The sequence below is a fragment of the Papio anubis genome, chromosome 13, assembly GCF_008728515.1.
Source record: "Papio anubis isolate 15944 chromosome 13, Panubis1.0, whole genome shotgun sequence".
Classification (NCBI taxonomy): Eukaryota; Metazoa; Chordata; class Mammalia; order Primates; family Cercopithecidae; genus Papio; species Papio anubis.
The window spans coordinates 47253316-47280314 of record NC_044988.1 but is presented as its reverse complement, the minus strand read 5'-3'; the positions used below and the strand labels follow the sequence as shown (position 1 = coordinate 47280314).

Here is a 26999-nt window from a genome sequence, read left to right as displayed (position 1 = left end):
CTGATGCAAAACAGCATGGGCCAGCAATCCCAGTTTAGCATTGTATCTGGAAACAAATGTCTATTCATGTGAGGCTCACGCTCTCCCTTAGTTAGCTGCTTTCATTCAGAAGCAGGGAGAACAAGATGCAAGTTAGGGGGCCAAAGCGAGCTGCCTGCCTTAAACAGTGTGACTCCCCTTTCCCTCAAGCACATACCACTATTCACTTGCCTGCTTAGTGATAGACTGGGTAACTTTAAACAAGCAGAGCAAGAAGCTCCCAGGGATGAAAGGAGGTGATGAGAGTCACCCTAGGAGTTCAAAGATAAGAAACATCTGTATATAAAATAATCTCCTGATCGATGTTGCAGAATAATCTTTTGCAGAACTGAGCATCCAACTGCTATAACTAAACCTATTCTTCAGCTGAGTTGTTTGACGAGTCTTCCTAATTTTTAGAACCCTGACATGGTACAGTGGGCCTGTGTTTTTTGTTCTATTCTCCAGAGGGAATTACTTGACTAATTGGTCAGTATGGTTTTCCCAAAAGGAAAAGTGACTATGCAGTATAAGATGTCACTAAGTTAAATAGAATTATGTCTATGTATACATTCTAGTGAGGTTGTATCTTTCTACAACATCTTCGCCATGGAAACAGCCCCATGACCTTTATTGCATTTGGCATTACTGGTAAGGTCTTCAAAGCACTCTTTGTGGGGCTAGTTTACTTTCTGCATTCTTGTTTCTATGTGATTTCTCCACTACAATAATATTCTTTCAAGTACCCTATTTTTCTCTCTAGGCCAAAACACTCCAGAAATTAAGAAGATGATATCTTATACAATAAGGGGCTTAGAAATGCTCCATCAAAATAAGGTGATTTCAATTTTGCAATATTAAGTAAAACAGTAAAAGGCATAACTTGAAAGATTGTGAAAACATGAACTGGTCATTGGTTGGGCAAGTGTCAGAGAAGTTCCAGAGATTCAGCTTTTCCTTCTCTTTCTAGGCTATTCCTTTAAGATGCTGTCAGTCTAAACAAGTATAGCCAAGTTCTGATTATCCATAGCAATCAGGTCATGGATAATTAACACTTGTGGATCATAGAGTCACTGAAAGTTATGGCTAGAAGGAAACTCAGAGAGCATATATTCCACTTCACTTGTTTTACAGGTGAGACAACCAAGAGCAGAGAGGGTGTCCTGTACAAATTTACACGTCTCATTAGGGGTAGACCCTAGAACAGAACTGAGTTTCTGACTCACAGTACTCTCTTTCTACTCTCTCCCATGAATTATTTTTAGAGGCTATTTATTTTTTAATTTATACATATGGCCTTGACCTCTTTCTTAAAAATAAATGCTTTTAGGGGCATAGTTACTGAGTAATCTCTAACTTACCTCATTAAGTCTGATTTATTTCACTTTGCTCCAGTCCACCCTTAGTTTGAAGCCTCATGTAGGTGATGAAATGGCCAGTAGACACAGGTAAGATAAAGAAAGCTTAGGGTAATAGTGACTTGCAAATTGAATATTTGAATAATGGAATGATTGAACTGAATAACTGATTACATTTCAACTCTTTTAAAATTATTGTTACTTAAATTTCTTTAGATTTAGGGGGTACAAATGCAGTTTTGTTACAAGGATATGTTGCATAGTGGTGAAGTCTGGGCTTTTAGTGCACCCATCACCAGAAGAGGGTACATTGTACCCAACAGGTAATTTTTCATCCCTCCCTACCATCCATCCCTCCTGCCTTTTGGAGCCTTTGGTGTCTATTATTCCATTCTCTATCTCCATGTGTACCTACTGTTTAGCTCCCAGAGGTAGCCCAACACCCCAAGAATGGCCACCTGCAGGTTATGGGCAGCACTGGTGGTGATTGGAAGCTGGCAGACCAGGAAAAGAAAGGAAAAGAGCTAAAATGGAAATGACGGAGGCTCCAGTCCCTTCAGCACTAAACACCGTATAACCAAGTCCAAGGCTTTGCGGTTACGATGGAATTGCTCATCCCTGACTTCGTCCCTCTATTTGGGTGAAAAATTCATCAGTGGAAGGGAAGCACGCAGTAACTAGAGAGGGAAAAATGAGATTGTGACTACACTGCTAGTGGTATATCACATAAGATCATTCAGCAGAGAAGAGATCTGGAAATTGGGAGATACTGTTCACAACTCTGTCAAGAGTTGTGTGGCCTGCAGAGAATTAATAAATATTCCTAGGCCTCGGCTTTTCATGAAATAAAGAGATTGAACAATTAGTTCCCCAAGCATATTTCAAACAATATGAGTTCTGCAAGGATGTTACTATTTAATTGTATATGTGCACACACACACATGATCAAGTAACCTTGAGAATCTCTGGGTTATAAAATGTCAAACTGGTTTTGACACTAGGAAAATAGACACTAGGAAAATCTCAGGACTTGCAATATGCTAATACATCAGAGATATCAGTATACACATCTCCAAAGTGAAGAGCGTAGCATGCAGCAATTCCTCAGAAATTCTTATTTATAGACCATCTATGGGTCTAGGGCTCCACAGAGCACACATTCAGAAACAAAGGCCTAGAAGATGTTTAAAGTCCCTTCCAGCTTTTAAGTTCTTGAGTAGAATTCCATGGAATATAGGTTGAAAGACCTAAATTTCACTTCAAAAAAAAATTCCTCATATCACATACAACATTGCTGTTTTTATAGCAGGCACTCAAATGCTATAATAAGCCTACAATGATAGATACTTTATAGCTAGTAAGCCTAAAATATGCAGTTCTCACCCTTAAAACTTGTTGTTCAAGCAGAGCATATAATCCTGTAATGCCCACTTGCTATAAGAAACTGGGATGGTTTTGTATCTATTTTTCAGAAATTCATATGCTGGCCTAAGAATAAAGAGAAAAAAAAGTGAGCTCTTTTATCTTCCTTAGATTATTTCTTAAAATATGTTCATCTTCTTGACATCATAAAAATCCCCTGAAAAGATTATAATCTCTTGAGAAAACATAGTCATAAGTATCTAACCCTGACTCTAAAAATATATGTACCATGTAATAAACTTTAAAAGTCATATGTTTTGCTACAAATTGTCCCTAAACTCATCAGCTGGCCTACTCCTGAGCATGTAAAATATGTACAATGAAGAGCCCAGATGTCTTTAATTTTCAATGAAAAAAAAGTGTTTTTCTAACATTCTGCAATCTAATTTGTTACCTATCACCAAAGATCTCTTTATCCTGGAAATTTTTGGCATCTTTGCTTATTATAAAATCCTGAGGAATATACAGAAACCATTTCTCACTAAACAGTCTACTTTTCAGACAACATATATAAAAGTGGCATAAGTACCCATGTATCGGGAGGAGAGAATACTAAGAGTCAAGGGTATCAGTTCAAATGTAAACAGAAATAACAGCTTTGTCATAATCAAGTTAGTGTCATAACTGGGCTCTTCATCTCTGGATTTTTTTCCTCTCTGACCGACCCTCCACACAGAATCATCTTCTAGCTCTGATTATACAAGTCTATTATTTCAAAACTTTTGAAAGCTGCCTGTATCTACAAAGCTAAGTACAAATTCCTTTACTTGCCATTCATTCCTTGATCATCGCTATAAGCTTTCTAGACTAATCTCTGTAACTTCCTTTTACATGCCATACAGAAAAACGGGTCTATTTGGTATTGACTGAACACACTCCATGATTTCTCCCTTGGTACCTTTGTACAAACCAGCCCTCCTGTTGGATTGTTCACTCTGTTCTTTCTTCATGACCTACTCCCATATCTTGCTGGTCGAAATCTTACTCATCGTCCAAGACATTTTCCAATTTTAACTATTTCGTGGACTTTTCTGAATCCTTCAAGTAGAAGTGACCATTAACTAACTGAACCAAGACCCTCTTCTCATGCTGAACACATTTTTGAAATATTTGTGAACTGCCATATTTGTATATAATTCAAAAGATAAGACCTTGATATACAAGAAAAATACCATGTCTGTATCTCAGGCACTGGATAAATAATATTTTCAGAAATAAATTAATTAAGCATATAGACAAACACTTTAAATTATAAATAAAATAAATTGCTAAAAACATTGGACAAAATTATAAATAAAAAGAAACAAGTGGCAGAAAAAACCTTGAAATACTTTAAAGAAATTTGAATGTATGAAAAGATCAACTTAGGTTAGAAGACAGCAAGTTAACATTCATAAGGATTTCAAATGGCATACTTTTAAGAAGTGTCTCTAGTATATTCAAAAACAGACATTTTTTTTTTGAAAATATTATTAAGTAACACCTTTCTCAAAAGGTACTCAAAGAACAACATAAAAGAAACATAAAAATATGCCCACACACGGAGGCTAAATGAAAATTTCTGTCCTTGCCCTGCATACAGTAAGTTTTGTGTATCTACCTCTGACATCCCTATCACCACTGTTTACACCTATAAGCAGAACCAACCTTCTCACCAAGAAGAAACACCAATGTGAGAGAGCAATCCCATCCTCTGATCTAAAGTCAAGACATGCACACCTGCATGCGCACACTAGAGCCGAGGGCCAGCCACTCTTCCTTTCTTTTTCTGACCAGCTGGATTCTCTACTACGTCTTTTCACTCGAACTTAGTACATTTACTCAATCCTACTTGCGACAATTATCTACAGTGCCTTATCTCTCATCTCCTAGACCTCCATCTTTTGCCCTTGTCTCTTTCCCTTTTAAGTTCAGAGTAACCCTCCTTCCCAGGACCTTTGCTGGGAAGGGGCTCAACTAACAGATATTTTGATGGGAATGTGCTACCAGGGGAAAAATTTTTCAAACTTTTCAAGACACATAATCCATTTTCTTTTTTCTTTTCTTTTTCTTTTTTTTTTTTGAGATGGAGTCTCACTCTGTAACCTAGGCTGGAGTACAGTGGTGCGATCTTGGCTCAATGCAACCTCCGCCTCCTGGGTTCAAGCAATTGTCCTGCCTCAGCCACCTGAGAGGCTGGGATTACAGGCACGCATCACCACGCCTAGCTTATTTTTAAATATTTTTAGCAGAGACGGGGTTTCACCATGTTGGTCAGGCTAGTCTCGACCTCCTGACCTCGTGATCTGCCTGCCTCAGCCTCCCAAAATGCTGAGATTACAGGCATGAGCCACCATGCTCAACCTACATAATCCATTTTCAATGCATTCATCTGTATTTCATTTAAATTAGAATCTACTTCTCTTAAAAGTATTATGTAGGACTTCTAGAAAGATGGTGAAAACTAGGGTGGTCTTTAAGAGACAATGTATCAAAATAGAAGAGAGAAAGAAAAAGAAAAGAAATCCCACAGACAACATATACAACAAAAGTAGGTGACAGCATATCCCCACAAATCAGGTGAGGACAAGCCATCAAGAGCGAATAACTGGAAAGGTATTCGTGTTTGTATGGGTCATGGCAGTGCAAAAAAAAAATGAGGACATTTGAAACTCGTAAAAGAGTAATTTCAAAAATACCCAACAGGTGTTTACTGGAAAACATGGGAGGTCAATTTCAGAACAGAAGCTGATACTGAAAATGTCTGGCCAATCTAATAATAATGAATATAACCAGTTCCTGGTAAGGTATGAAGTGGCTGGGGCAGGATGGCACCTGTGATATTCAGAACTAAACAGCCAGCACTCCCTTATAGGTCAGGATCCACATTGAAAAGAAACTACTAGGAGAGGAATCAAAATTTAACAGAAAAAGGAAACAAAGATGAAGTAAAGAGAAGGTCCAGAAAAAAAACAGGGAGGAGAATAGACTCAAGAAATTTCAGAAATCAAGCTTCTATGAACAAATAACAGAATATGGAGCTCTGTGAACTTGAAAAACTACTCTGATGCAAGGATCCTTCTGAAAGTTCAGGGAAATTAGCCGGGCATGGTGGCCCATCCTTTAAAGTCAAGGCATATACACCCTGTAGTCCCAGCTACTCTGGTGGCTGAGGCAGGAGAATTGCTTGAGCCCAAGAGTTCCAGGCTGCAATGAGCCATGATCATGCCACTGTACTCTAGCCTGGGTGACAGAGCAAGACTATCTCTCAAAAACAAAAACAAAAAAAGTTTGGGTAAACAAATTTCACATACAAATGAGTAACATAAAAATAATGTGGCCAACTCCCAAGCAAAGTTACTGAAAACCAAAAAGAACAAGGACTGATTGATATTCCTACAGACAAGAAAAGTCTGAAGGACATGTCCACAGAACAGTCTGAAACTGTAACAATCTATATAAAAACAGGCTAAATAATATTAAGAAAATGAAACAGTACATAAATGATATCAAGTTTGAATTAGACAAACTCAGAAATGAAGTGATTGCACTCAGAAAACAATTAGAAACAGAAGAATAATTATATCAGAAATAAAACTAATTTAAAAGGAACATGCCTTCAAAAAAAGAAGGTGAAAAGGAGGGAACTTTAAAAAATGAAAAAGAAAGGAAGAAAGAAATAAAACTGATTCAAGAGAAAGGGACAAATATTGAAGACAGGTAAAAAAAATTTCAATATACAGATTTAGTCCCTGAAGAAAATAAATACAAAGGAACAGAAAAAAAACACTAAAACTGTATTTGTAAAAATTTCTGGAATTAAAAAAAATAAGTTTCATATTAAATGTAACACCCCATATCTGAGAATATGAACCTCCAGAGCAACCAAAACCAAGGCATAGCCTAGTACAATTACTGGGTGTTTATATAAATATATATGTGTGTGTATATATGTGTATGTGTGTGTGTGTATATATATATATACACATATATTCCATTTGCAGCAAAGCAAAACCAGCCAGTGACTTACTTGCAAAAGAAAATGAGACTATAATCAGATTTTTCAAGAGCAACACCCCAGGCAAAAATGGAGTAACATATTTAAATACTCAAGGACAGATAATGTAAGCCAAAGCTTTTATATCCAGCAAAGCTGATCTCCAAATATAAAGGGCACCAAAAACAAACAAACAACAACAATTAAAAAAAAAAAAACTGCTCTCAACCTGCAAAAACTCATGCAATGGACTTCTTCTAGATAGGATGAAATAAACAGATTAATCCTCCCACCATAGATGACAAAACTGAATCAAATATATAAGGCAACTCTCTTCAGACATTAATCAACAGACAGCACAAAACTATAATCCTTAGGGGAGAGAAACTCACAAAGTGAGCCCCAGAATTGACCTGGATCTTTGTTTAAGGACATTTATCAATTCTCTATTGTAGTTCAGTGAGTTGGAGTCCTAGCTAAGCACTGTGGTCCTGATGAGATTACAATGCATGGATCAGAATTCAAAGTAGGTGAATTGGCTGGAATCCTTAGGGTAGGACACCAGAAAGTAGAGAGAGGCACAAAGAAAGTGCCCAGAATTCTAACCAGTGAAATAGGGCAAGACACAGAAATAAAAGGCTTACAGATAGGAAATGAAGTTGTTAGCATGTCATGGTTTGCAGATAACACTCAAGGATCTTCCGAAGCAATTAGATTTAGTAAGTTAATTTAGCAAAGTTGCATAATACAAGGTCAATATATGCAAATCAATTACATGTTTCTAGACTAGCAACAATATTTGGAAAATGCAATTTAAAACAATAGCACTTACCATAGCTTTGAAATAAATTTAACAAGAGTTCTCAGTTCTGTATACTGAATACTACAAAACAATGCAAAGATAAATTAAAGATCTACATTTTAATAAAGATATATCATGTCCATGAATTAGAAGACCCAAAATTGTTAAAATTTCCTTTTTATAAATGAATAAACTGATTATAAACCTTATATGGAAATGCAAAGAAACCAGTCAAAATAGTCTTGAAAAAGGAAGAACAAAGTTGGATAAGTCAAACTACCTGTTTTCAATACTTATTACAAAGTTGTATTAATCAAGTCAATATAGTATTAGAATAAAGATAAACATACAGATAAATAGAACAAAATAAATTCCAGAAAATACCCGTAATTTATTTTTTACAAAGGCTATTGTAATTCAATGGGAGATTGGATCATCTTTTCAATAAATGTTTCTGTAAAAACTGTGTATCAATCTGGAGAAAAAATAAACCTTGATCTCTAATTTACATTGTACATAAAAAGTAATTCAAAATGGATCACTAACCTAAACCTAAAATTTAAAAACTATAAAACTTTTGGAAAAAGCATAGGAGAAAATCCATACCATTTTGGGAGAATGCAAAGATTTCTCAGTATATACACTGAAAACAATAACCATAGAAGAGAAAAAAGTGAACAAATATGTTTGACAAAGAACTTGTACTGGAATATACAAAGAATCTTTACAACCTAGGAATGGGAAGATAAGAACTAAATGTAAACATTCTGTAAAAGTCTCACAAAAGGAGCTGCAAATACTCTACAAAGATGCTCAACATTATTAATCAGGAAAATGCCAACTAGAACCATAATGAGAGATATGCATTAGATTGATGAAAATTGTACACTGCATTAGATTGATGAAAACTGTAAAGACAGAGCATACGAAGTATTAACAAGGATGTGGAGCACGCAGACTTTTATACAATTCTGGTTGCAGATAAAGCAGTGTAATGACTTTGAAGAATACACTGGAAGTTTCTTATAAAGTTAAATATACAGTTACCATATGACCCAGAAATTCTATTTCTAGGGATTTACCTAAGCAAAACGGAAATTTTTGGCAGCCAGAATGTTGTACGCTGAAGTTAATAGCGGTGTTACTGCTAAAATCTCAGAAATAGCCAAAATCCAGAAACACAAATATCTATCAAAAGATGAATAGATCAACAAATTGTAATATATGCCTACAATAGAATGCTACACAGCAATATTTATACACACAACATTCAAAAATGTTATCCTACACCAAAGAAACCAGAACCATATGAGTACATACCACATGATTCCATGTATATGAAACTCTAGAAGAGATTAATCTAGTAACGTTAGCTTAGAACGGGGATCAACGTTGGCTTGGAATGGGGATGGGTAACTGACTAAGAAGGTGGACAAGGGACTATATTTTGATGATGGAACTGTCATGTATCTTGACAGTATATCTGATACAAAGATGAATACATTTAACAAATCTCATCCAAAAGCATACTTAAAATGGATGCCTTTTATGATATGTACATTATACCTCAACAAAGTTGATTTAAAAGCATACTAAGAAAAGATGACAAAAAAAGTAGTACATACCATATTATTTATATGTGTTCTAGAGTTGGTAAAACTAATCTATAGTGGCAGAAATCTTATCAATGGTTATTTGGGGAAGAGGAAATAAGGAATTAACTTGAAGGAGCACTTGAGAAGTTTCTAGGGTGACATAAAAGATCTACTCATGATTTGGATGGTGATGATGCAATATATATATTTGTCAAACCCTACAAAAGTGAATTCTTAATGTTTGCATTTTAAATAAAGTATACTTCAGAAAAAGAAGATTTTAAAAAAGCATTAGGAACTATTGATCCCATGAGCCCATTCTGAAGAATGTGATAGAGAACATGCTTCACATAACCAAAACATCTGAAGTGCACTATCCAATACGGCAGGAATCTCCACCACGCCCATCCCCCACTCTGGCCACAGACTGGTACCAAGAGCCACCCTATGGGTCAGTGGCTACTATATTGAACAGCATAGTTACAGAACATTTCCATCACTGCAGAAAGTTCCATTAGACAATGCTGGTCTAAAGAAATGTTGAAATAAAAATTGCTGGTAAACATTAAATATACATTTATTGATAGAACTAAGAGTGAGATAAAGAAGGGAATATGGTAATTACTATATACTTAGTCATTGTCATTATTGTTCACTGAATATGCACATTATATATGCAACATTTTTAACAATTCTACATGTTTTAAAAAACATGCTGAGTAAAAGCAGCTGACCAAAAAAGTAGTACATGCCATATTACTTACATGATACTGTCATATTGGAGTGGTAGTATTAGTATTGTTACTGAGACTGTTGTTGTATAATAAAGGATAAGAAAGAATGTAATTGACTGACTGTGGAAAGTCTGATGCAATTATCCCCTATGCTCCTGACAACAAGAAAGGAAGGAAAGAGTTACAATACAGACAAGACCAAATAAAAAGGTCCATAGTCCTGAATATGAATCAAAAATAACAAAATGAACTCAAATTCCCCATTCAGGAGGCTTAGAAACAATGGCTAACCCAGTAGCAGTAGGCATTGCTAACTCTCAGATTTGGATCTTAAAATACCACTTCCCACTAAAAGAAACCAGGGCTTCTTAAATGTCTGATTCCAGGACTGGGGCAAGAATTATGCAAGATGAGACTGAAATACGTTGTCAGACCAGCACTAAGAAATTTATCAGAGAATAGCCGCCACGGTGGCTCACACCTGTAATCCCAGCACTTTGGGAGGCTGAGGCGAGTGGATCACCTGAGGTTAGGAGTTTGAGACCAGCCTGGCCACCATGGTGAAACTCCGTCTCTACTAAAAATACAAAAATTAGCCGGGCTTGATGGCATGTGCCTGTAATCCCAGCTGCTTGGGAAGCTGAGGCAGGAGAGTGGCTTGAACCTGGAAGGTGGAGGTTGCAGTGAGCCAAGGTCGGCCTGGGTGGCAGAGCGAGATTCCCTCTCAAAAAAAAAAAAAAAAGAAAAGAAACTTATCAGGGACTACTAAGAGCATGTCAAATTGATGGAGTCGCTCCCTGGCCAATTTGAACTTTCAACACCGTGATAATTAAAATGGATTGAAAACCATCAAAATATATTTAAATCCATTAGTTTAAATCTCTGCATGTAGGTACTTGTGTGTGATCTGTTGGCTGTGAGCCCTATTCTGATGCAGTGTTTTCATCAGAGCATGTGTGTAAGATGATGACTTCCCCTGGGCATCTTGTTAAAAGATAGATTATGATTCAGAAGGTCTCAGGTGGAGTCTGAGAATCTGCATTTGCAACTAGCTCCCAGGTGTCACTCTAAGCTGCATCTATGAACCACCCATTTAGCATCAAAGGTCTACATCTAAACACTAAACACGTGACCTACATAGAGGGACAGGAAGGAGGAAGGCAGGTAAAAGATATGATTGAAAATTCTAATTCTAGTCTTTATATTTTTGAGAGGGAACCCTGATTATGTGAGCAGTGGCTCACACTTGTATTCCGAGTACTTTGGGAGGCTGAGGCGGGCAGATCACGAGGTCAGGAGATCAAAACCATCCTGGCTAACATGGTAAAACACTGTGTCTACTAAAAATACAAAAAAAAATTAGTAGGGCATGGTGGCACACACCTGTAGTCCCAGCTACTTGGGAGGCTGAGGCAGGAGAATCACTTGAATCCAGGAGGCGGAGGTTGCAATTAGAAAGTACTTAGAAGACAAAACCACTGATTATGCTTAGGTTTAGGTGGCATTTGGCTGAACCTGATGAAACGAGACAGAGTCATCTTTAAGAAAACCAGAGGGCTGGGCGCAGTAGCTCACAGATGCCATACACAAAATGTCCTGTACACACAACAGATGACAGATCTAAAATGCATAAGTGAAGAGCGTATGGGGGAAGGAGGAAGGAAGAGGACAGAGAACTGTAATACTACACACATAACTGAGAAGTTTACATAGTGGCAGTATATATGGTGTGTAATCAGGGCGCAGAGATAGAGGCAGATAAAGCCAACTAGTTTTAGCCTGTCGCTGACCAGACACAGAGTAGCCACAGAAAGGAGGTTATCACCTTCCCAGAGAGATAATCTCTATCTCTCCTGTATTCTGACAGTCTTGGGTACCTTATAGCTTTTGTGATGTTGAGCTACAATTGTCTTTTTATGTGTCTGTCTTCCCCAACTGTCTTGAGAGATCCATGACCTAAAGTCAATGTCTTATTCATTTCTCCCTGGGTCTCAGTCTCTTCATCTGTAAAATGGAGGTAAATTCTTGAAAGGGTTTGAAAGAATACATTAAAAGTCTACATCACGGTGAGTGGCATTTAACAGGCAACCAATAATGGTAGCTATTACTCATAGGTTTTCTAACCTCCAGTTTCTAGCCTCTGAAATCTACTCCAGGTACATTATCCAACCAAAACTACTCTCTCATTAGTGTCCTAGTGTCTGACAAAATGAAATGATGCATCAACTCCCAAACCTAGAATTCTGCCTGGGAGCTCCTTACTTTCCAACGACCAGGATTGACTTAACAATGACCTACCTCATTTTCTCTCCTCTTAGAGTTAGCTGCCCCATTGCACAATGACCTTCCCGTATTTCTCTCACTAGTGAGCCCTGCCCTCATCCAGCCCCACTTCCCCTCTCTAAAGCTTGGTTCAAACACCAGCTTTTCAAGAAGCTTTGTGTGATCTCTTCCTCAGTGAAAAGTGATTTCTTTCTCTTCTAAGACCAAAGCTCAAATACCATGCTCTTGGCCAAATCTTTTGAAACCCTTCCCAGGGATGGCTAAAAACTTTAGGAGAGTCTCTTCCTAAAGAATTTTACTAGATTTTTATAGTTACATTTGTTATTATGTAACTCTAAGTAATAATATTTATATTTTTCTTAATAACCTCTTAGCTTACTGATATGAGGAATAGAAGCTTAGGAAAATGAGGATAGTCCTAATATAAATTTCATAAACCTAAAAGAATAGTTGAATTAATTTTGAGGACTATTTCCAATGAGGCCTTATGCCATCTGAATTCGAACACTCCTTGTTAATTTTCAACCACGGAGTCGGGGGAATACACAGCATATATATTCTATTCTAAACAGTCTGCATTTAAAAAACTTAAATTACGTATCTGTTAGTCAACTAGCCAAAGAGCTAACTGAATGAGATAATGAAGGATAAAGAAAATATAGGGCTAAGAATTCAAAGAAAAAATTCTGATTTTTTAATCTGTTCCTTTGAAAAATACTGCAGTTTGTTTTTTCTTTACTATCTTTCTTCTAAATAGTATTTCTTCTATCACTTTCCTGGCATTTGCAGAAAAAAAAAATCCATTACAGGAACTTATTTTCTCTACTTGTCAGCTGCTACCTATGCAGTTCCACTATGAATGGCCATTAACTGCCAATCTCAGCATTATTACCATGAGGCCTCCATAAACCCCATCCCATTGGTCACTCTTTAAAAATGGCACAGCTGCAAAACAATGTCAGTCATGATTCAGCCCCAATTTTCCCTGTCAACAGCCTTGTTCAGCTTCCCAGATATTCCTACTTTTTGCCAAGTCCATTTTGTAAATGAAATCTGCCTTTTGAAAATCACCATATGAATATGTCAACAGGTCATGAAATATTTTCATTACAAATCTTAAAGAAAAACTTAGCTCTAAAGAAACAGTTTGAAAAATGTCTATTTCATTAAGTGCAAGTGTGAAGTCTTGATGGAAAACATTTATTTTGGCAACTTTTTATTATGTTGGTGGCCCCAAAGTATCCTGACCAGACTATCTTTGTGGGAGGTGAAACTGGGGGATTCTGGAGCAAATGAAAAATTCTCTACTAGGAACTTTCGGACCACAAGTATTGGGGAAAGACTGGGAAAATCCAAACTGCAAACGCCAGGCACAAGAGCTTATTCCTGTATCATTGGAGTCATTTCTCAATTATCCACATCAAGAAAAAAAGAAGCAGTGGTATGGACCAAAGACAGAAGATAATCCCCAAAATAATTCATGTTTGACTTCGAAGCAAATACATGTATATGTGTACACACATTTCCCTCATTCAACTATAATGCTGGAGTCATTTTCCCTGCCTGATACTTTCTACTCATCCTTCATGACCCAATAAAAATGTCACTTCCTTTGTGAAGCCTTCCTCACATTCCCAGAGAGACAATCTCTATCTCTCCTGTACTCTGAAAGTCTTGGGTACCTTATAGCTTTTGTGATGTTGAGCTACAATTGTCTTTTTGTGTGTCTGTCTTCCCCAACTGTCTTGAGAGATCCATGACCTAAAGTGAATGTCTTATTCATTTCACTTTCCCCAGAGCCAAGCCCCAAATACAGACAATGCCAAGCAAACATTTTTTGAATGATTATGTTTTCAGGTAATCCCAAGCTGCTTGGGGATGTAGTATCCCAGATGTATCTACAGATGAACAAAAATATCAGATAAAATATCAAATTAGAATTAGAAACTGACACAGACCATTCCCAAAGAGTGTAATCAAGAGAGAAGTTCATGAGATTCCTTAAAATTAAAAGCTTGTTTTCGACCTTTGTGATTTCCTTGCAGCCTCTCTAGCATTCACTGATCATACCACTCACTCCCTCACAATACCCGTGCTGCTCTGTTTTCTTATTCATCATTTTAGGCACAAGGACTCTCTTGCTACTAGATGGACGGGACCATACTATAATAATTATAATGCTCCTTTACTTCTTTATAGCATACTATGTTCATCAGTTACCCATAGCCACATTGCTCTGTAAGTTCACTGTGATGGCTATCCCCATTTTCATGTGAGAAAACTAAGAATCCAAAAAAACGAAGTGACATGGATAAGGATCCACAGCTAAATGTAAAGACTGCATCAGGACCCAAATGTCACTGACTCTAACGTCTTAGTGTCCTAGACACTGTGTGATGATGCTACAGCTTATTCTCCATAGTACAAGGAAGGTCCTGATTTACAGAGAGAAAACCCCAAGATGAGGGAAATTAAATGGCACATTCAGAGATCTCAGAAGGGCACAGCCAGAGGCCAGGGTGAAATCCAAGGCTCTATATAGGTTTATTAATTCAAAGACTTGCCTCCTTGATGTTCCTTTTTTTATAAAATATGAATAATTTGTTATCATGACACTTCAGCAAGACCCTTTCCAAAAAATAACACTAACAAAGAAGAGACACCATATAAATAAGATATAATATAATCAAAAATAAGACACCATATAAACTTTATGTAAGCAACTTTGCTTAAAGTGAAAAATTTTGTCAGTGATACCAAGAACAAAAAACAAACAAAAAACAGTACCGTGGGGCTAATGGTTGACAACCAACTTATATCCAATAATTGGCTGATTAGATGTTAGGTATACACACACACACACACACGCTACTTATTTAAGTAAAGATTCTTTCAAGTTGGAGAGAAAAGCTTAATGGAGAAGGTGCCATTGAGGAGAACCTGGAAAAGCAAGTAAGAGAGAAGCTACATGAAGGGTGTTCCAAGTGTACACAGCCCAGAATAAGAAGGGTCATGTGGTTATGAGGAACAAGAAAACTATCAGAAAACAGGAAGAAAAACCCCAGGGGCAGGAAGGAGAGAAGGCAGAGATAAAGTTGGAAAGGGTCTTAAATGTCAAGCAGGAATGGGAATAGTTTTACAGGTTATTTTTATTGTGTTTAAAGATACATATAATTTACCATTTTAAACCATTTTTAAGTGTACAGTTCTCTAGTATTATGTATATTCATACTGTTGTAACCATTGCCACCACGCAGCTCCAGAACTTTTTCATATTCCCCAATTGAAACTCTGTACCTATTAAATGCTAACTCTCTATTTCCCATCTCCTCCAAGCCTCTGGCAACTGCCATTCTATTTTCTGTCTCTGAATTTTACTACTCTGGGTACCTCATATAAATGGAAACATCCAGTATTTATCCTTTGGTGACTAAATTATTTAACTTAGCATAATGTCTTCAAGGTTCATCCATGTTGCAGCATGAGTCAGAATTTCCTTTTTAAGGCTGAATAATATTCTATTGAGTGTATATACCCTATTTTGTTTATTCATTGGTCTATCAGTGGACATGAGATGCTTTCATGTTTTGGCTATTGTGAATAATGCTGCTACGAACATTCATTTATAAATATCTATTTGAGTCCCTGCTTTCAATTTTTTTGTGTTTATACCTAGGAGTAGAATCCTGAATCACATAGTAATTCTATATTTAATTTTTTGAGGAAGTGGCATACTTTTTTTTGCAATGGAGCTGCAACCTTTTACATTCCTACCAGCAATTTCTTCACATTCTTGCCAATACTTATTTTCTTTTTCCTTTTTATAATAGACATACTATGGGTGTGTTAACAAGTAATTTTTAATGACCAAGCATTTAAACTGAAAATGAAAGTGCTAACAAATGGTAAAACACTGTAACAACTTCTTCACTGTATTTTACCAAACTTAATCTAAATTATAGTAAGAAAAATCTAACCTGAGCTCTACTCTTTTAACAGATCTACCCTTTTAACATATTTTTAAGTGCACCTCTCAATATTGTTAACTATAGGCAGGATGTTATACAACAGATCTTTAGAGCTTATCACCTTGCGTGACTGAAAATATATTCTCTTAATAAGCAATTCCCAATTTCCCCTCCCTCTAGACCCTGAAACCACCATTATACTCTCTGGTTCTATGAGTTTGACTATTTTACAAGTGGAATCATGCCATATTTGTCATTCTGTGACTGGCTTATTTCATAGCATAATGTTCTCGAGGTTCATCCATATTTTTTCTTTTTTCATTTAAGTTCTGGGATACATGTGCAGAACATTCAGGTTTGTTACATGTATATACACATGCTATGGTGGTTTGCTGCACCCATCAACCCATCATCTACATTAGGTATTTCTCCTAATGCTATTCCTCCCCTAGCTCCCTACCCTACAACAGGCCCCAGTATGTGATGTTCCTCTCCCTGTGTCCATGTGTTCTCATTGTTCAACTCCCACTTATGAGTGAGAATATGCAGTGTTTGGTTTTCTGTTCTTGTGTTTTTTTCTGAGAACGATGGTTTCCAGCTTCATCCATGTCCCTGCAAAGGACATAAGCTCATCCTTTTTTATGGCTGCATAGTATTCCATGGTGTATATGTGCCACTTTTCTTTATCCAGTCTATCATTTATGAGGCCAGCATCATCCTGATACCAAAACCTGGCAGAGTCACAAATTTTTTGTTTTGTTTTGTTTTTTGAGACAGTTTCACTCCTGTCACCCAGGCTGGACTACAATGGCGTGATCTTGGCTTACTGCAACCTCTGCCTCCTGGGTTCATTTTCTTCTTTTTAAAGAATGAATAACATCCCACGATGTATATACACCATATTTTGTTTATCCATTCATCTGTTGATAGACATTTAGGTTGTTTCCATATCTTGTCTATTAAAACTAATCGTGCAGTGAACATGGGGATACTAACGTCTCCTTGAGCTCCTGATTTCATATCTTTCAGATAAATACCCAGAAGTAGGATTGTTAGATCATATGGGAGTTCTAGTGTAATTTTTTGAGGAACCACCTTTCTGTTTTCCACAGTTGGCTGCTCCATTTTACATTCCTATCAACATTGTACTAAGGTTCCAATTTCTCCACAAACTTACCAACATTGTTGTCTTTCATTTTTATAACAGTCATCCTAAATAGGTATGAGGTCCTATCTCATTGTGTGTAGTGTTCATCTGCATTTCCCTCATGATTACTGACATTGAGCATCTTTTCATATGCCTGTTGATCATTTGTATGTATTCTTTGAAGAAATGTCTATTCAAGTTCCTATCTTATTTTTAATTGGGTTATTAGTCTCTTTGCTATTGAGTTGTAGGAGTTTAACTCCTTACCAAATATATAATTTGTGTACATGTTTTCTACCATTCCTTAAGTTGCATTTTCTCCATGTTGATTGTTCCCTTTGCTGTGTAAAAGCTCTTCAGTGTGATGTGGTGTGACTTGTCTAATTTTCCTTTTGCTGCCTATGCATTTAGTATCTTGTCCATGAAGTCACTGCCAAAACTAATGTTATGAAGACTTTCCCTTATGTTTTCTCCTACAAATTTTTCAGTTTCCAGTCTTATATTTAAGTATTTAATCTATTTAAAGTTGATTTTTATATATGAAGATAGGGATACAATTTCATTTTTTTTGTATATAAATATCCACTTTTTCCAATGCCATTTGTTGAAAAGACTATCTTTTCCCCATTGTGTGTTTTTGGCACTATTACCAAAGATCAGTTGACCCTGTATGTGTGTATTTCTAGGCTCTCTATTCTGTTCCATTGGTCTATATGTCTGTCCCTATGCAAGTACGTAGAGTTTTAATTACTACAGCTTTGTAATATATCTTGAGATCATGAAGTATGGTACCTCCAGGGCTGATTGTTTAATATAAGTTAAAGGGCCCAAAGATATCAGGTGTGGACAAATTGTTGCTTATTGAAATTCCTGAGATAGGCAACCGCCTTCTATTTCATCCAAAAGACAGGTAAGTGACCAATACTATTTGTATGTTCTGCAACTTTTAATTGCAAAAGACCAAGAACCTTAGTAGTTGCAATACAATGCTGATACAAATTGCTTAGTTTCTTCTACTTAAAAGAGACATTTTCTACTTTTTTACAGAAAAATCATAAAATATTATCAAAAAGTACTTAAATATCCATTATTTCACCTATTCCAAAATAACCACTGTTAAATTATGATAATAACTTTCTATATCCTAAACCCAAACATGTCTACTAATAGAAAACTTTAAATTTTCTGTTATAAAATGCAAATCCAAAATTACATAGTCACATGGCTCTAGATCTATTAATAAGAAAGTATATTTTATGAAGAGATTTATGTAAAAAATTAAAAATTATGAGAACTTAGGCCAATTTGTAGAACTTAACCACTTTCATATTATCTCACTTTAAGTGACCTAGGAGAATTCTTCATTGAAAACTAGCTAAATACATGGATATTTCCAAACTATAGTTTATCAATTACTGTACAAACTTAATTGCTTTAAAAATGAACAGTTTCTTTTCCTCCATAAAATACACTCATTGCTAAATATATTTTGCTTAAATTTTCCAGAAGATGGCTCTTTGAGATGAAAGTAAACATGAAAAACTTCTGGCTGAAAGCATTTTAAAAAGTATTTAGGGAGGGAGTAAAGAAAAGGTTATGACTAAAATTAACTACAGTGTGTGATAAATGAGAAAAATGAAAGCACAAAAATAAAGTTAATACAACACGGTGGCTATCTAATCCAAGTCAAGCAAAGCAATAATTAAACATATAATAACAAAATTAACTCAGCCTCATGAGAATGTTGGTTGGAAGATGACTTTACAAAAACAGAGTTGATTACGGAGTTATATAATAGGTTATTGTTTGAGTTCTCTTAAAGTTTCAAGCAATCAGCAATCATAAGTCATCAAAATCTTAAGTTCTGAATATGGAAAGCATTTTTTAAAAAGAAATATTCACTGTTTACAAAGCACTTGAAATCAAAAACTATGAAGCTAATACTATGAAAAATTGAAACACGACTTAGTCATCCCTCATTAAGGGCCATTGTCCCACTTTTTACAGAAATTGTCATAAGCATCATTTTAGTCAGTTATAACCATCCTTGTTGTACAAAATCATTTACACGCTTTTGAAAGTACACATAAATCAGCTAGCCAAAGTAACCCAGTTACCAATCACTGAAGATAGTATTTAATATGTGATTGTATCAGAGTGTGCACTACAGGTTCTTATCTTGCTGTTTAATAATATCTGTTCTATTTTTATGGCAATACATCAGTAGGTGAAAGAATGTAGTTATCATAGTCATGGAATTCTGAGAGGCAACATTAGGGAGATTTTGATGTAACTTTTAAGCAGATTTAGGATTATATGATGGCTCCTAAAGAAATTGATTTTGGCTGTTTATTTTGCTTTTTTTTTTTAACTCACTAAATTATTTGTACCAAGCACAGGCAATGGAATTCAAATCACTGGTCCCTCTGTTTTATTTAAGGTTAGTCTCCTATTCCTACAACACAACTGGCAAATGCTTGAAGGCCTCCTCCCTCCTCTATATGGTAGTCCCTGTCTCTGAAAGGTCTGTTCTTCCTTCAGTCTGGACTACCTTGAGCCTGCTTCACTCTGTAACAAAGATGCAGAGTCAAATTCATGTAAATGATCAACAGGCACTTCAAACTTAATGTGTCTAAAATCTGGATTTCTGATTTCCCTCAAAAAATTATGTCTCTCATATTCTTCCTTCCTTTGGTAAACGTCAGTGCCAGCCCACTAGCTGCTGAGGGCAAAAAGGCCTGCAGTCTTCCTTTACTCTTACACCTCATACGCAATCTGTGCTCATTGATTTGACTTTCAAGATATTATCTTATAATCTGACCATTTCTTACCATCTATGCTGCTACTGTCCTGGCCTGAGCCACCGCCATCTCTTGGCTACATTAGATAAATAGCTCCTATCCTTGTTCCTGCTACAGTCACTTCTCTAAACAGCAGCCAGAGTGAGACTTCCAAGTGCCAACCAGCTACTGTGTGTGTGTGTGTGTGTGTGTGTGTGTATAACCTGCTATGTATATACACCCACACACAGTATGTATATGTGTGTGTATATATATATGCACACACACGTGTATTTGTGTATATATGTTACACAATACATACTATATAATTAGTATGTATCAATGTCCAAAGTGCTTTGCTTGTATTATGCCATTTCATCATGAGGTCTATGAAGAAGATAGTATCACTTTCTTCAAAGAGGAGGCAACAGAGGCCCAGTAAGGTTAAGTATTGTGCCCAAAATTGCACAGCTGCTGGTAAGTGGCAAAGCTGGGATCCAAACCCAGGCAATATAGGCATTAGTTCCTCTATTGCTCCCAGGAGGTTCCCACCTGAATCACAGGAAAAACATAGTCTACAAGGTCCTATATAATCTGGCCCTCTCTCTACACATTGCCTATTAATTTTCATGTTCAGTCCACTCCAGTCTCATCACCTCCTTGCTCTCTGTTGAACACATCAGCATGCTCCCAGCTCAGCGTGGTAGCACTTGCTGTCCCTTCAGCTTCAATCTACCTCCAGATACCCACATGGTTTGCTCAAATGTCAGATTATTAGTAGAATCTTACCTAATTTCCCTATTTAAAACTGCAGCCCTCTTCTCCCTTTCTTCCTTCCCCCTTTGCAAACTTTATTTTTATCCCTAATGTCCTAGCAGCACTTGACAAGATATATATTTTACTTGCGCATATTTCTGCTTCACCTGATTATAACGTTAAGTTGCATGATTGTAAGGATTTCTGTCTGTTTTGCTCACTCTCATGTCTCCAGCACCTAGAATGTGTTTAGCACTTGGATGGATGAAAGGAAAGCAATGGGAGGGTGGGAGAGAGGGAGAGAGGATAAGGGAGAGAGGAAGGAAAGGAAGCAGAAAGGGAGAGAGGGAGCTTGAGCTGTATGGTGTAATTGATCGGTTTTCTTCATAGCATCAGAGGTGACTATGAATTGAACATTAATGAAAAGCTAAGAGAATTCCATCACCACCACTTTTTTTTTTTTTTTTTCCCCCAATATGGAGTTTTGCTCTGTTGCCCAGGCTGGAATGCAGTGGTGCAATCTCGACTCACTGCAACCTCTGCCTCCTGGGTTCAAGCAATTCTCCTGTCTCAGCCTCCTGAGTAGCTGGGATTACAGGAGCACACCACCACACCCAGCTAATTTTTGTATTTTTAGTAGAGATGGGGTTTCACCATGTTGACCAGGCTGGTCTCAAACTCCTGACCTCAGGTGATCCACCTGCCTTGGCCTCCCAAAGTGCTGGGATTACAGGCGTGAGCAACTGCCCCAGCCTCATCACCACCTCTTAATTTGATTTTACAGAAAGAACAGACCACACTCACCTAATCTGTATGGAAAGCAGTTGTCCAAGATTAGAGTCTTGGGGTCTAGCTAAGGCAAAACATTGATGCTCACGTGGCAAGGAATTTGGAAGGTAGGGAAACTTGTCTACAATGGGAAGTGGAGGAGGGAAGTCATCTCCTTCTTAAAAGTCAGTAAATATTTTTCCTTGGTGAATATTTTAATTGGCCTCTGTTAGTTTTCAGGATGCTTTATTTCATCTTTCATCCAGAGTACAGAGAATGAAGCCACCGACCATATTGGTCTAGGTCTATGGAAACGAGAACTGGGGCAAAGGGTTTTCTAATGTAGTAAGCCCTTAAAAAGAGGAGTAAATAATGTTTAGAGCTAGAGCAAGAATATTGTATTGTGGAGGGTGGTATAAGCTAACTTTAATATCAGGAATAACATTTACAAGTTATACAGAATATCCAGAAACATTATTTAAGCTGTATGTCTTATGGACGAGGTTGTCCACACAACGCTGAATAGCAGGCAGAAAACAGCAAATTGTTCCTCATAAAGAGCCCCAGTTGTACCGTGTTTAGAATTGGAATTCCAGATGACTGCGAGTCTGTCTTTCATATAACTCTTAAGTGCTCTGAGATTTTCAGAGCTTTACACAATCAAAGGTTTAAGCCTGAAATTACCTACAGCATTTGAACCAAGCCAAAGGCTAAATACCAACATTAAAAACAGACATACATTTTTCTTGGGTGATGTATGCCACAGTCAATCATGTGGGCATTTTTATCCAAAAAAGCCTAGTCTCATTGGCACTAAAAGATTTCCTATCATGATAACTTCTTCAATGACTTAGCCAATTTTAGATGAATATCTCCATATATTATTTCAATGTTACAGAACTCTAACCTTGAGAACCGAACTCATCATACAAGACAAACCTGCTTTTAAAGTGTCTGAACCTATGCTTACCACCATCTTTCCAACACTAGTAGGTCCCCCAGCCTATCGCTGTTTCAACGGCCCTAAAAACCTCAAATATTGCCTTCAATAGTAGCTAAACTTAAAGACACAGTTTCATGTCTTGCCCCACATCCTCAAAATAAAGTCTTTTTGTCTCAAGTCTTATGTTCCACATGTTTCTCTATAATGCTGTTGTAATAAAGATGCAGTTTTAATTTTTCCACTTATTCAATCCTTATCTAATAATATTTTGCAAAGTAATTGATGATGTATCAGAATCCAGCTTCCTGGCAGTACTGGTTGTGACATATTACCTTTATTTATAATTTGTTACATTCGTTTTGACTTCTAATTATGGGTTTTCCTACTCTGCTTCTCATAATGTTCTCATGTTATATTAGCTATTTAAGGATTTTTAGGTACTGGAGGCTAGACAGTTTTTCTTAGTCCCTTAAACTCTCTATTTCTTCTTTCTTACCTGTGCCTCTTCCCTTTCTCAGCTTCTCTTTCTCCTGTAGGCTCCTTCACAACAGTGAGCAGAAGGACACTGGAGGAACCAGCCCAACATTTGCTTGAGCCTATGGCAGGAGACCATCCAGAAAGAGGTTGGTAGTACAGGGATTCATCCAGAAAGAGGTTGGTAGTACAGGGATTCATGGACAGCGTTGGGGTCATCTGGTCTGGGGAGGCTTGAAGAACAGGCAAGTGAAGGAGGCTCACATAGGATGTGTCTCAAGGTGTCCTTAAGAAGCTGAAAATGTCATAACTAACCTGCCAACATGGTAAAACCTTGTCTTCACTAAGAACTACACAAACTATCTGGGCGTCCTGCTTGGCACCTGTAATCCCAGCTACTCGGGAGGCTGAGGCAGAAGAATCACTTGAACCCAGGAGGCAGAGGTTGCAGTGAGCTGAGATCGTGTCACTGTACTCCAACCTGAGGAACAAGAGTGAAACTCTATCTCAAAAAAAAAAAAAAAAAGGCTAAAAATGGTGGTTTAATCTATCTAGGTCAGTGGAGATAATCAGATGCAAATGTCCACTGTAGTTTACATTTTCTACTACTTCAAAACTTTATATGGGCACGTATTTAGTTTCGTACTTCTTATCCTCTATATGTTATTTAACAAAATAAAGCTATTGTTCTGCCTTTATATGAACCTGCTGTCCGAAAAAATGTGAATACAATTTTCAACATTAAAGATAACTATAGTTGAAAATGAGCTTATTTGCATTTTGGTTTGTGGAAAAAAATTACTTCACTGGAAAATATTCCAAATGAGTGATTCCTATCCTAAGCAAATAAAAGCAGTTTAAAATATATTAAGCCACCAGTTCAGAGCCATTATCAATATAACAAAGACTCTTTATCAATCTTAACCTTGTTCTCACATCATAAGTACATATAAAATGTTTACCTGAGTTTATCCAGGACAAGCATACGCTAGTATTTTCACAGTTACATAGTTTTTCTTCGTTGTCCTAAAACAATTGTTTAGAACAATGCAGATATGCTTACATATTCTTGTATCATAATCTTTAAAGTCTAAACTATTAATTATAATGATAATCAAAAGATAAATAGACAAAAACAGAGGATTCAATTTTTGTTCCTTGGTTTGGGAGAGGTACAAACAAAGTGAGAAAGCAAGTTGTTTTCTAATTTTAAAAACTATGTTCCTGATTTTAGTTTCTTTAAAAAGATGAGCTTGGCCAAGCAACATGCACTGGGCCCATGGAAATCTGCAAACATGTGTCATTCAGCTCGAGTGATTTTAAAGTATTGCCCTGATCCACCTGCATACAATTTTCATGAAGGCTTGTTAAATGTTTAATAGGACTACAGAGTACTCTTGTACGTAAGGTCAGCTGTAGGAGAGTTAACTGTTCTTAAAGATTGGGAATGTTTATAAAGTGAGAGTAATATAAGGCAGAAAAAAACAATGAAAAAGAATTATTTGTGTTACAAGCTTGAAGAAAGGATACTCATTCACAATAAAGTATTACTACATGTAAAACAATTACTCTGAATATTATATTTGGGGACATGCAGCCATATGCACTACACTTGATGGTATCTTCTCTACAATCTTCAGAACTAAAAGAGCAGTTTTCCACTGTGAGACGGTAACTGCCACTTACTAATTCTGATAGACTGGACTTATCAAAGTCCACCCCCACTCAAAGCTGCAAACTGCCAAAAATATTAACAAGCTGGGCAATGTTGTTTTCTTTTTTTCCAGAAGAATGATCAGTTCAAGATATCAAGTCATCTTTATACATAAGGTACAACTAGAAATGTTTTTAGTTTAAATGTCGGCATTATATCACCAGATAAATCACTAATATTTTAAAAGTTGACTCACAAATGCATAAAATATTAATAAATATGTTAGAATTACAGTTATAAATAATTTTGGGACTAACATTAAAATAATAAGAGAGATTTTTTCTAAAAATATGTTTTATGAGTCCAAATGGGCACTTCTGTGTCTAGAATGAAGGATGACAGAATGATTATTAAGTAGAAATGACTTAGAACCAGAAAATCTACATCCAAGTCTAATACTACTTAGGCGAATCAGTTAGTGCCTCTAGGCCTTAATTGGTGTTTTAAATGTAAAATGGAAAAAATAATGTCTAACACATAGTGGGTTTGTCTCATAAAATAATAGCTTGACTTGATCATAAACACGCTTTGTAAGCTGCTCTTTCAACATAGGGTTTTGGTATTCAGAGTTAAGTGACTTATCCCATAACGCAGAGCCAATTTTTTGTAGAGACAACATAGTATGTAATAATCTGGTTTCCTGGCTGCTGTCCATACCCTTTCTAGCACAGTGTACCTTTTTCTCTGGTATTGTGTATCCATTCTAAGAAAAGGACATAGAATCACAATTCCTAATGCACAATGCTATCTTAAGATTTTGTTCAGGCCGGGCGCGGTGGCTCAAGTCTGTAATCCCAGCACTTTGGGAGGCCAAGATGGGCGGATCACGAGGTCAGGAGATCGAGACCATCCTGGCTAACGGGGTTTCACCCTGTTAGCCAGAAGAAATACAAAAAACTAGCCGGGCGAGGTGGCGGGCGCCTGTAGTCCCAGCTACTCCGGAGGCTGAGGCAGGAGAATGGCGTGAACCCGGGAGGCGGAGCTTGCAGTGAGCTGAGATCCGGCCACTGCACTCCAGCCTGGGCGACAGAGCGAGACTCCGTCTCAAAAAAAAAAAAAAAAAAAAAAAAGATTTTGTTCAGAGGCATCTTGTAGGTGTCCTCCTAGCTCACCCTCTCCACTTCTGTACCATCCTTCTGCCTCAGTCTTACAAAAACCACTGCTCCTCTGAGTCTGACACCCTCCAAATACCTTATCTTATATCTCTACCTTATATGTCTTTGGTGTTTCTATCAACTTTGTCATCACTACTCTTTGTTCACTGAGGACTTTTGCTTCTGGTTCAGTCTTCCCATCTATTTCCAGCTTAATCTGCATTTGCACAGAAGATGAGCTATCCATCACTTTGGCTTCTCACTGCTTGACCTCCCATTACTTCTTCCTCCATTCTGCCTCTGCCTCTGCCAGGCTCTCCTATGGTAACACTTGGACCCTTGTCATCATCAGTACACAATGTATTCTAACCACCACTTCCTCTTTGTTCAGCTCACCTGGTCAAGCACTCCCACAACAATTCTCCAAAAGCATGTGGCCTTCAATCCACACACTTCCTCACTATCCACCAGTTGTTGCCTGTCTTCAGTTCTTCTTTTTGTCCAGCTGGGATTCTGAAGTCCCTCAATAAAATCACCCCTTTAGGAACACATCCAACCTCATGTGCCTGTAAGACTTACCAGAAAAACATAAATCTGGATGCTTTCCGCCATGGTACTCTTCAGACCAATGGTTGCTTTTTATTTTTTATTTTTTTTATTTATTTATTTTTGAGACAGAGTCTCGCTCTGTCTCCCAGGCTGGAGTGCAGTGGTGCAATCTTGGCTCAATGCAAGCTCTGCCTCCCAGATTCACGCCATTCTCCTGCCTCAGCCTCCCAAGTAGCTGGGACTACAGGCATGTACCACCACGCCCAGCTAATTTTTTTGTATTTTAGTAGAGATGGGGTTTCACCGTGTTAGCCAGGATGGTCTCCATCTCCTGACCTCAGGATCCACCCACCTTGGCCTCCCAAAGTGCTGGGATTACAGGCATGAGCCACCGCGCCCGGCCCAATGGTTGCTTTTAAAAAATTAAACACAGAGGTTAAAAGCATATTAAACCGAAACTTTCGACTTGAGGTATCAAGACATGATAGCAGTGAAATTCCAATGTGAAGTGGCCAGAATACAAATCTTCAAAAAGAGTGAAAATGACTTGATGACATTAAAAAACCCTTCTTTATGAGGGTGGGAGTAAAAGACTGAGAACACATTTTGAGAAAAGAA

The 26999-nt window shown here is 37.1% G+C and overlaps 1 protein-coding gene and 1 long non-coding RNA gene across 3 annotated transcripts in view; one reads left to right on the top strand and one right to left on the bottom strand.

Annotated features, from left to right (window-relative positions):
- The window catches only part of ADAMTSL1 (ADAMTS like 1), a 952161-nt gene that overhangs the window by 768694 nt on the left and 156468 nt on the right, over positions 1-26999 (bottom strand). The window lies entirely within an intron of this gene.
- LOC103878306 overlaps positions 608-26999 on the top strand; it is a 40730-nt gene continuing 14338 nt past the window's right edge. Inside the window, exons 1-3 of the long non-coding RNA XR_638451.4 lie at positions 608-669; positions 23069-23173; positions 24812-24854. This is a non-coding gene — a long non-coding RNA (uncharacterized LOC103878306). The remainder of the gene's footprint in view (positions 670-23068; positions 23174-24811; positions 24855-26999) is intronic.